The following is a 12,609-nucleotide window of genomic DNA, read 5'->3' as shown; positions in this document are numbered from 1 at the left end:
TCATAATACCTTGGTCACAATGAATGTCTTGGTTGCACATGCAAAACTCTCCTTGATCATTCATTCATTCCCTTTTCATAAACTCTTAAAATTTAGAATTTGTCTTCCTTAAGAAGACCTAGGTGACTTAGGGTTAAGTATGAATCAATGAATGTAATTCATCCATTTTGTCACTTAAACCTTCCTTTTACCTAATTGGGTGCATGTAATGCATAGGGATTCTAATTTAAGATTTGTCCTTGTCACCAAAATATCATAATTTAATCTGTAAGTCAGCTCAAAAAATGGTTTATATAGTAGTTTGTGTCAATAAAAATAACTATGAAAAATTTGTGTCACTCAACATCTAAAGTCTTTGATGCTTGGCACATACTGATTTTGGTACTGTCACTTGGCATTTGAATGACCCAGCATGCACTATTTACTTAGCTTCTGAATCACTTGGCATATACTATCTTCTCGATACTTGAGTGACTCGACACATGAGTGACTTGGCACTCGTTGTTAACTCATCATGCTCTACTTATACATGTTGTGCTTGACATATATTACTTATTTAGTATGAACTAAGTAAATGATTTAGGTGTATAGACACTCACTTGTCAAAACCAATCTGAGATCAACAATGTGCCTATTAGAAATTACAATTAGTGAAATTTTTATGTTGTTATTGATGTCAAACCTATTCTAGAGATATTTGACTAATAGTGTAGAGTACTATATCATTTGATTAATTAAGAGGATTTGAAAAGAAGAGATCATGAGATGACCTAGTGAATGGTTGAGATGAGATGTGTTAAGTATTATGGAAATAAAATGAACACTTGATAAGTTAGTCCCTAACCAAATAATGTGTTATTAAATCAATACATGAGGTAAAGAAGAGACTTGGATGAAGCTCATAGTTGAAATAAGTAATAACGATAAGCTTGAATGAGTATCAGTTTTGCATGGTTAATGAAGAAACTAAAATAAAAGATTGATGAACTCACGTGCAAGAAAACCAAAATAGTTAAAGTTGAGTATTAGTTATTGCTGAGAAAATGTATAAAAAAGTGTTAGTAGTGACTGTAGACACCTAAAAACCTTTAGAAAATAAAGTATTTTTATTTTTTGAAAAAGTCCTGATGACATCATCATTTATTAATTAATTAATTAATTAATTAATTAATTAATTTTTATGCCATTTAAATCCCTTTATCTTAATTAAAAATATTTAATTAAGGAATCCCTCCCAAAAATGTTTAAATCTTATTTAAACATTATTTCCTTATTTATTAATTATTTAATTAATAAATTGACCAAAAAACCCAAAATAAATAAAAAATTTATTTTTTGCCCAAAACTTGGCCAATTTCCTTAAGACCACTAACCTCTTCCAAAATCTTCTAATCCTTCTTTAATTTTAATTAAAGGCTAATCCCATCATTTCCTACCCCTAATCCCAACTCAAAATATTTAATCAAGATTAAATATTAATCCTCATGTTTATTAAAAATATTTTAATAAATATCTCCTCAACCCAAACCCTTGAAATAAATAAAATTTTATTTATTTCATAAAATCTTATCCTAGGAAGTTCTACACTCTTCTAGAAAGTCTTCATCCTCATCCAAAGCCTAGACTCTTCCAAAAGATGTCTTTAACCCTAATCCTAATCCCCTCCTAACCTTGTCACAATCCCTAAACATGGGTTAAGACTTGCTAACTCAAGCCAAAGTTAACAAATATCTCCTCCTTCACCCACCCTCATTAAATGCCATCCACTTGCCTATCCCTAAGCTAATCATAAACCATCCTAATCCATCCTCTAATTATTTACACAAGCCTAAGCAAGCTTAAAACCCTCCTAATCAAGTCCAAGTCAAAATTGCTCTCATCACCCTCAAAATATCTCAACCATAAAACTTTATGAAGCCCACTAGGCCATAAATGACTCTTCCAAGCCCTTTTATTGCTCTTACAAGTCATTATGAGGGTCTTTATGAAGATTTTATCCCTTGAGCCTCCTTTGTTGACTCATCCTTCCCCTTTCCTCCATCCTCTCACCATGTGACATGTGTCACTCCTTGATTGGCTATAAGAAATCACAATCCATGTGCTCTCCTCTCATGCAATCTGAGCCCTCCATGAGCTTTTTCCCATCCTTGCATCTTAGCCCTCAATCCCTCAAGCCTCTTGCCTATAAATTGGATCCTTCCCCTTTGCAAAATAACACAATCCAGGAAGTAAAGTCATAATGCAATTTTAAGAAGCCATTTTACATCAAAAACATACACTCACCCAAATTCCAACTCCATTTGAAGCCCTTTTTGAAGCATAAAGCTTGAGCATACATCCTATCTATTTAGACAAAGCCACTCAAAAAGAGAGCTTCTCATTGAGAGAGTCCATTAATGGCTCATATTTTCAATTGAGAGCTCATCTTAGTCTATCTTGAAGTTTATGAATTTTGTTTAGTTTGTAGAAGCTTTATTTAAATTTTGTTTCTATTAGCATACTAACATTGCTCATATACAGTGACCAAATGTAGTAATGGTCAAGTGAGCCTATTGATGTTGAGTGAGAAAGTATAGTGTATGCCAAGGTATACACTAACAACTGAGTAGAAGAACATAGTGATTTCCAAGTGACAACAAAAGTTAAAGTTTAATAGAGATTTGAATTTGAGGTCAGCATAGTTAAAATTTTGAATTAGTCAAAGTGTGATGGGGACACAACCCAACAACCAGAATAGACATAATAGAAAGGGGAAATTATATTAACTGAGAAAATAAGCTGGTACAAACAGTGCAGAGAAAATAAACTCAAAACATGCCCTGCGGGCTTACAATAGCATAAATTTGGAGAATATTTCTCCTTTTAGCACCTCCTCTCAAGCTCCAATCCGAGCTGCCTTTTACAATGCCAAAAATCTCCTTAAATAGACCTCGAAGGGTTAAGGACTAGGAGTACATTCTAGAAAGTGCCAGTAGGCATCCACCGACAAAATAGAAGGTTCCAGAAGCCGCGTTAGAAGTCGGTGCAAATCTAGAAGAATCCAGAAACGGTAGCCGAACTTTCGGGAGGCATAACTTTTGAACCATAGCTCCGATTGACGAACCATTTACATTTTCAGAAAGCTCTCGAAGTGCTCTATAGCCCTATGGACCAGCTTTGCTCGTCCCCCATTTTTTGACCCTTTTCGAGGTCATTTAATGCCCCAAACCTAACTTCGAAGCATTCTTAGGAGGTCTCTAAAACTCGAAAAACTGCAATAACTTTCAAACCGTGGGGCCTTTTGACCTGATTCTTCTTCTAGAATGCTCTAAATCTCAATTACATTCATCTGGCCAAGTCGCACCTTCTAGGTCACCAAAATGATGGTCAAATTGCATGCTCCTATTTTTTTGGGATTTTCAAATGCACTGATAGTTGAACTATGAGAGTTGGAACCTTTATTTGAGCCAAATGGGTATCCAAAAATGTAAAGACATAAAATAGAAACTAAGTCTAAGTACATTTTTTTGGGTGACACAGGATTGCCCTTATACCTCTGGATGCTCCTGCATCAAAGTGTGTGGAAGATAAGGATTGATAAGCTTACTTGTTTAATGTATGAGGAGAGTTTTTTAAGCAATCAAAGGCAACGATTTGATCAAAATTTTATAGAAGAAGAAGGAGAACAAAAAGATGGAAGGATTTTTTGAATCTAACATAACCCTAAGATCAACGGTGATGTTTAAGCAGAAAAAGATTGAAATTACATATTTAAGGAGGCATAAGGATGGAATTAGAAGGTGGACCATACAAAGTTGCATCACCTTTCAAGCTGGCTTATTAGAATGACTAGATTTGGGTATTTCTATCTAAAACAATTCTCTCTAAAACATATGATCTAAATAAATTTATTCCAACTAAGTTATATATGGTCTCACATATTTCCAATTGGAAATGTCCATTAAATAGATGTTTTATACTAGTTTGTATCTAATTACTAAAGAAAAAAATTTATTTCAGAAAACTGATGTTTCAATAACTCTTACTATTTTCTATGATTTTTTTTAATAACATATAAACATAATTTTATAGAGCTTAAAGTCAAGAATATTCTCAATTAAATTTTACAGTGTTTTAATTAGATATAATATATTGTAATTAAAAATTTTTATAAGTATGTATTTTAACACTTAAGAAGATGTCAATTTTTAGAAAGAAAAAAATATTAAATCATATTTAAAAAAATTAAAAATCATATGACATTCTAGAGGATAGAGTGCTCTTCGAGAATGCATAATTTTTATTTTGGTTAGAATAGATTTGTTTTGAAATATTTGGTAGGACATGAAAACTATTGATTTCAAGTGAGTTGAAATTTGAATCATTATAAAAAATAAAAATAGGTCAAAAGATAATTTTTATTTTTTATTTTTCTAGCTATATATGTTATCTATAACATAATCTAAGATCAAAGTGAAATTGTTGGAGTTGATGAAATCCAACTCTGAAGATGCCCAAGATCACCTACATGCGAAAACCTATCAAAGAGAAGCCAAGGAGAGAAGAGCGTGGAGTAAGGAAAAAACCCTAAACGGACATGAGAGAGAAAATATGAAAACACAAGAAAATTGTATTTATAATATGAGTTATTGATGTTGTTATGAAAATACAATGAAGGAGCTTGAATATAAAGAGCTCGAGGAACCTTCCAGAATGAGCTAGAAGATGCTAGGAGATAAGTGTGACAACTAAGCATACATCCACATAAGGTGGAAATTTCTAGAACAATGTGAGAGGATAAGTATGACTTAGGAGAGAACAAACTCCCATATTGTCAACAACTTATTACAAACTCCTAGACTACAACTAATAAATAAAATTGCATTTATCTAAGTAAGCTTAAGTAAATAGAATAAATAATTAGTAAATTAATTATTTACTCTAACACCCCCCCTTAAGTGCAACTTAGGGAAATTTCTTAAGCTCACAAAACTAAGATGAAATGTAGAATGGGTCCTAGCAATGAGGTCATGTTAGGTACCCATGTACAAAGCAAAAGATGCAACCTCTAAAAATGGGGAAAGAGAGAAAACCACATGGAAAAAACCCTCCCCCAAAAAGAGGTAAGAACCTAGTGAAGAACTGAAGAAGCCTCCAACTAGAGAAATGTCCCCTAAAATAGGAACACAGAGTGATCAGAAGGCATCACTGAAGCATGAAGAAGCCCCAAATCTGCCAAATAGCTGATATGGAGAATGTCCATGGAAGAAGAAGGCATGAATTGAGCATGTCTATATGGTAGATGATCCATCTCACTGAAATGCATAGGTAGCCAGCCACTGCAATCGCCTTGTATATAGGATCAACCACTGAATACATAGCTCACACTATCAAACCATCAAACCAAGGATGCATTAGAACAATAGCATACCCCCCCTTAATGCAGATGGGGTGTGATGAAAGGCAACTGAGAAGGTGGGCCAAAATCTCCAAAAAATGAACCAAGAATGATGAGAGAGGAAGAGGTACAAACACCTATAAAGACATGATCACAATGACAATGCATGGGGCTAATGTTGTGGAAGGGACACTCACTTGACAAAGGGAGAATGCCTAAAATAGAAAAAAACTATCCCCTCCATGGTGCTTTATGAAAATAGTGCATGTACAACTAACTCAAAACAATGTTCATGACCCCTAAAATGAAAAAGTGACACTTTATCTCAGTGCAATACATAAAAGTGCTTCAAAATGATAGCTACAATGATCAAAATTGAAAATAAGATGATACAAAACAAAGTACAACCCAAAACAAAGGAAACCATGCTAGGAAAATGATCCTTGGGCCTAAAACACTCAAGATATCCACCATATAGCAAAAACACTAAAAATATGATAAAAAGAGCATGGGACAAAAACTAAGGAGAAGGACCACATTTTTGAAAAGGTGACAGAACCATCTTTTCAAAAATATGACGTTTTCAAAAAATTAACGTGGGATGCAAAAGATATGCAAGCCCGAAGCAAAAATAGAACTTCATACTTTAACTTAAAAATGGGCAATAAAAAAAATCTAAACCTAAAAATACTTGCACCAATGTCTCTGTCTCAGAACCAGCTTGCTGGCACTTCTTTTGGATCAAAAAAATACCTCTGTATGCTCAAGTTAAGGCCAAAAAACTTAGAGTAGGTCAAAAACTAATGCTGGAGGAGAGGTGCAAGAGGAAGGATGATGCTCTGCTAACATCATGCTGATGTCAACATTTCACAGCATTAAATTTGGCAGCCTAGAGCATGTCAAGGAAAAAGGGGTACCACGTGGTAGTGCCATGTGGATGCCACATGACAAGTACGGATGACATGGTAGAGTCCACATGGAACATGTGCCACGTGTCACACTTGCATTGTGTTGACTGTGCTGCACGAACTGCCAAGCTATCAAAAGCTAATGGGGTAGAAGATCTATGCAGATGTTGAGTTGTTAGCAATGACTATGCAAAAAAGATGAGTGTATGTGTTGATTGGTTGCAAAGCTGGCGAGTAACAGGTTGCCACGTAGGAGGGTGGCACAGACGTGTCCATGAGCAGAGTGGAGTGGTGGGATCTGGGCCTAGGCACTACAAAAGTGTTGCGGAGCTGTCGACGAGTGGCAGGATTAGGGAGGAGCCATTGGTTGTGGTGGGAATAGGGCAACGCTAGGGTGGTAGTTGTAGCAGGCTATGCCACAGCGGCTTTGTAGTGTCACACCGATGAAGGAGGCTCTTGAGCAATGTGGTGGCAGTGTCATGGTGGTATGGGGGTGTTGCTATGGAAGTGCTCCCAAAAATTTATTTTTAAAATTTTTTTGGCCAAAATTCATCCGTACAGTCCGTACGGAGCCTGCGACTAAACTTTTTTTTCCTCCTGAAGCTCTGTCTCTAAAATCAAAATTTTTTATATGGATCCTAGCTGAAAAGTGCCTTCTGAATCCAATGGAAATGTTTGTTTGGGCCCAATGTGCTTCAAAAATTTGTTGTTCCCTTGATTTGAAGAAAAATGCATAAACAAACTAGGGTTTGTGACTTCAAATCACGGCTTCAAAAATCTTCAACCAAGCAAAAGTAGGGAGGCTCTGATAACATGTTGGAGTTTATGAAATCTAACTCTGAAGATACCCAAGATCACTTGCATGCAAAAAACTGTCAAAGAGAAGCCATGGAGAGAAGAGCGTGGAGCAAGGGAAAAACCCTAAATAGACATGAGAAAGAAAATATGCAAAAATAAGAAAATTGTATTTACAATATGAGCTATTGATGTTTTTATTAAAATACAATGAGGGAGCTCAAATATAAAGAGCTCAAGGAACCTCCCAGAATGAGCTAGAAGATGCTAGGAGATAAGTGTGACAACTAAGCATACATCCACATAAGGTGAAAAGTCCTCAAACAATGTGAGAGGATAAGTATGATTTAGGAGAGAACAAACTCCTAGACTACAACTAATAAATGAAATTACATTTACCTAAGTAAGCTTAAGTAAATAGAATAAATAATTAGTAAATTAATTATTTACTCTAACATAAATAAGTTTATTTCAATATAGTTTTGTGGTGGGAACTATACCCTTAATTTCCAGCATTTTTTAGTAACAAAAAAATTGACTTTAATAATTAGGAAAAAATATAAATTCTTATTCCAAATAATTATTAAAAATTATAATCCTAACCTTCATCTATTTTTTCATATTTCATTAGTTTACTTAATTTTCAAATTATAAATAATACTATTAGTAAATTATATCATTGAAGGTGAACAATTATACTTTTGTTAGCCTTGTCCTTTTTAAAAGGGTGACAAAAGTTTTTGTTTTTTCCTGGGTTCATTTTTGATTGGTGATTTTATGGATAAGATCTAAAGAGTAGGTTAACAAAGGAAAAATGTGAATAGTTTTTAAAGAGTGATTGCTCGACGAGATACCAAGAAGATCAGTGATAAAGATGTCAATAGAGGCCAATCAATGAACCAAAAAATTAGTGAATGGATATCTCAATTTGTAAAGTGAGTTATACTTTACAAATAAAACCCACTATTATAGTCAAATCATTGTAATAGTCAAAATCCTTTATTCAAGGTTGACCTTATAGTCATTTTGTAAATCCATTAATCAAGGTGACATTCTAATGGAATGCTCTAAAGTTCTCTAACTACGCCACTCCTAACATGATTATTAAATCCTTTAACAAGGCCATATTTAATAGTGTGTTGTATAACCTTTAACAGGTTTGACTCCTAATTGAGCTCACTTAAGAAGAGTACAAAAAATTGTAACATGTTACTTGGTGGTTTTTCCAAAATTGGGTTTTGACATTAAATCTCACTATCAAAGTGTTATTTTCATGTGTTGATGTTATTTTTTTGCATGCTATATTTTACAATAGTTTATTTACTCCCAGTTGACACATATAGAGATAGAGAGTTAAGATATTGCATGAAATGTTAAATTGATGATGATATGCTATAAAGACCGAGTGGGTATTTGAGATTTTTTAAGTTGTTTGAAGTTAGTAAAATTTGAATTGGTACATCTAGACCTGAGGATAACTAATTTACCACCTCCCCCATCAGTTATTCTAAATCATTATAATAATGCTTATCTTGCTAGTGCACCTCATATTTTTGATTCAAGATATTTATAACATTGATGGCATCAACTTTCACAACAATTTTCATATATTCCTTTTCTTGGACAATTTTGATTCCGTGAAAAATAAGTAACACTTCTAACACATACATAATCTAGATGCATATATTAACAACAAGGTTTCTTGTTAAATAATCAACAAAGTTTCTACTTCTATCAATTTACAAGTCAATAAAACCCAAAGAAGAAGTGTGTCCTAAAGGGTTAATGAACATCATATTCTCTCTCATATTACTAGTCAATGTATATAAAACTATATTAACACCTTTTGTTTTTTCTTTGAATATATGATTGCTCGGCTCTTTCTAAGGTTTGAGTCCCATAAGGAAGATTTTATTACTAGATTTCTTTAATAAAGGAATGATTAGAGGGGGGTACTGAAGAATCAACCACCTCCTTGGGTTATTATTCAAACACTATTGAATTTTAAAAAGGGCAAGAAAATGTTATCTAATTTCTGAAATAAAAGGACAAGAGAAAAGAACATGAGAGATAGTTTCACCAGCTTGTTAACATAAAACACATCTATTAACTAACTAAATTCCTCTCTTTTGTACATTATCCAATGTAAGAATTTTTCTATGATAGGGAATCTACAAAAAAAAATTGATTCTAGGAAGGAATTTCATCATCTAGATCTTACTCCAATATCCTAAGGCCATTTGGGGGAAGGAGATCAAATCCTAACTTCATAGTGAAACCTCTAGAAGTGAACTTATTAAAAATTAGATTATCCTTGAGGTATTATTTGTAGAACCTAAGGGAAGAGAGAGAATGGATAAGTTGTAAAGAAATCCCTTTAAGTCCATTCTCAAAACCAATTACTCACAATCTTCCACCTTAGGGAAAAACCAAGGTATCTCAATAATGAGTGACTTTATTGCCAAACTTCTCAGGAAACATATATTTTATTGTTGGGAACATTGGGTAGAAGTCAAAGGAGTTTGGTTGGCTTAGTGGTCCAGCTAGAAAAGTACATCATGGTTGTTACATATATGCTAGATCCAAATTTGAGTCAGGAGTGAGATTATTTGTTGAAGTTTATTCTAGATGTTAGAATCATTCAACAAAGAATTAGTAAGAAGAATATAACCCTTATTATTATTTAAATATTTTCCATCATAATTCCTTAAAAATCTACTCCCAAAATCATAAAATTCTAGTTGAATTTTGTTAAAATATAAATATTAAGAAGATCAGTATCTATAACATTGAGTCCTTCCGTTCCATATTCTTGCTAATCATATAAATCATAGTGTAACCAAAAAATTCAACAAAATGTACAAAGTGAAGGTGAATTTTTATACTAGAGGAAACATTAATTGAAAGAAGGATCGTGAAGATGATGTAAAAGAAAAGAGTAAAAATCCAAGATAAGACCATCCTCCAATGGATTGGATCAAAATGATCTTTGAGAGTGCTGCTAAAGGAAATCATGGCCTTGTTTGGTGTGGTGCTATTATTAGTGATGAAGAGGGTAATACGACAAGAGCTATGACTATTCCACTAGATACCCAAACCAACCATGTAGTAGAAGTGATAGGTCTTCTCCATGGGATTAGGATGCCACATAATATTGATACAAAGAGAATATTAATAGAAGGGAACTATCTTAATATTCACAATTTCCTTTCTAAAGGAGCGATCCCTTTGTGGACAATCAAAAATATAATAAAGAAAGCTAAAAACCTTGTTATTAATTCCAAGAAAGTGTATATTTCTCATTATTATAGAGAAGAAAATAAGGTAGTGACCCATTTTCTCACGTCATGGTAACTAAAGGTACCACCTCATTTTGGATTCAAGAGAACAATATTAATCATGAAAAGTAAATGCTTATTAGCTATGACTAGAAATTTAGGAAAAGTAGAAATATTCTATTTAATTTAGTCTGGGACAAAAGATTTGTGGGAATGAACTATAATAATTTTGAGAAATGCTTGAGATAGAGTTGTGTATTAATAATTAAGTCACACATTTATGGGTGGTTTTATCATTCCCTATTCTTTGTGATGTTTCATTTCAAGTTTTATATTCTGTGATTTTCTTTGAGACTTCAACTTTACAAATTGAGAGAATGGGTTTGAAGGTGAGGAAAAGGGAACCTAATAATTGTGAGGAATGGAGAAAGGAAAAAAAAGTTTGGGAAAAATTAGAAGAAGGATGAATTATGCGTTACATGGAAAGGATGGAACCCATGAAACCAAATGTGACTGGTAGGTTCATCAAAGGCTAGAACGATGGTAAGGTAAGTCTCAAAGGAAGGAAGTTAAAGTTCAACATTGTTGTAATGGAGGAAATCAAAGGGCTTAGTACCAAGGCTAAGCTCTTATTTTGGGATCTCGAGTACTCTAAATTGGTTATGAATAAACTCCCTAAAGAAATTGATGGTCATCTTATTGAAGAAGAGGGTGGTATTTTGTTTAAATTTGATATTAAATTTTTATGTCTCTATGTTTTTACTGTGGTGATACAGTATATAACCCTAGATGGGAATTATGACAAGGCCCATACCTAGCATTTTGTCTTAATAAACCATTTAGATACAAGAAAAATGTGTGTTTCCCATTTTACTAGTTGTTCTCGTTATCTCTCACTATCTATACATTGAGGTCTAACCTTAAAAAACCTATTATGCATTAGGGATTGATTAGATTGAATCACAGTTATGTTAAAAAGTTAGTTTTTGACCCATTAATAAAGAAAGTTGATGACCAAAGTGATACAAAGACAACCTTAGAGGGAAAATAGGGGAGGATAAAATAATCTGAGGGCGGTCAGGGCTTGAAACCCCAAGGTGCACAAAAAAGAATAAAATTAAAATCAATGGGGAACTAGTTTTGGATAACAAGGAAACCAGTGAATATGGAGATGAGAAATAGGAGAAACTAGGTCAAGGGAAAGCGGATATGGAAACATGCATTTTAGAGGAAAAATAAAATTTTAAATCTATTTGAAATAATGTTTAGAATTGGCATGGAGTCTCCTACTTAATTGGGATCTATGCAAAATGGTTTCTTTTCCTTGGAGGGTAAAGAAAAAGATACCCAAATCAACCAAGAAGAGATGTGCACCCCTATTACTACCAAGAAAAAATGATAAGGAGTCTCAAAAAAAAATGTGGATGATGAAGAACCTAGAGAAGCCATTAGATTAGTAGACTACATGATGAGTTGACAGAAAATGATGTGTATATTTCCCTAATTTATGTTGAGAAGAAGGGTATGGAATGTAGGAAGAGAAAGAAAAGAGGAAGGTGAGAATACTTATGTTGCAAGTTGTTGATGAAGATGATCTTAATGTTAAACTTATTGAAGATTACATTAGATACATTTTTTATGATCCTCATCATGTGCTGTTGGAAATTGCTAAAGCTATCTCCCTATATTTCCTAAGAATAGATAAATGGACCTTTCACTCTATCAAGTTGTTAAACTTGGAATGGAGGGATTTAGAGGGGAGAATTGATAAGATAAAAAATAAGAAATATGGGAGCAGGTAGAAGAAGAGTGCCACTGAGTAGGAGGGGTTATGAGATTTTATTGAAGAGCTAAAGAAGAAGATGGAAAAGATGGAAAAGGCCACCAAGTATGTGCTAAAAAAATGCAAGGAAATGATGGCCACTTCTATTTATTGTCTGAGCATAGTGACAAGTCTCACAGAATAGGGGAAGAAGGTGAAGTTGGTATTGGAACTTGAGGAATTTGATAGATTCCAGGAAGAGGCTAGTCCAAGCAAACATACTCACTCCAATACTAAAAAGAAATAGAAGAAGGAGATTCATATTGATCAAAGTGACATCAAGTAGGTCACTAAAAATATTAAAGGTATCCATTACGAGTTGAAAGAATAGGTTGAAGATTTTCCCTAGTTTTCTTCACTCTTTTTTTGTTTTTAATTGTCTCATATGCTCTTTCTTCTATTTTTTTTTAATTTTTCTATAGTTTCTAG

The sequence above is a fragment of the Cupressus sempervirens genome, chromosome 11 (assembly GCF_028749045.1).
Source record: "Cupressus sempervirens isolate cs-2001-9-10 chromosome 11, ASM2874904v1, whole genome shotgun sequence".
NCBI lineage: Eukaryota > Viridiplantae > Streptophyta > Pinopsida > Cupressales > Cupressaceae > Cupressus > Cupressus sempervirens.
Note: the sequence above shows the minus strand (reverse complement) of the source record.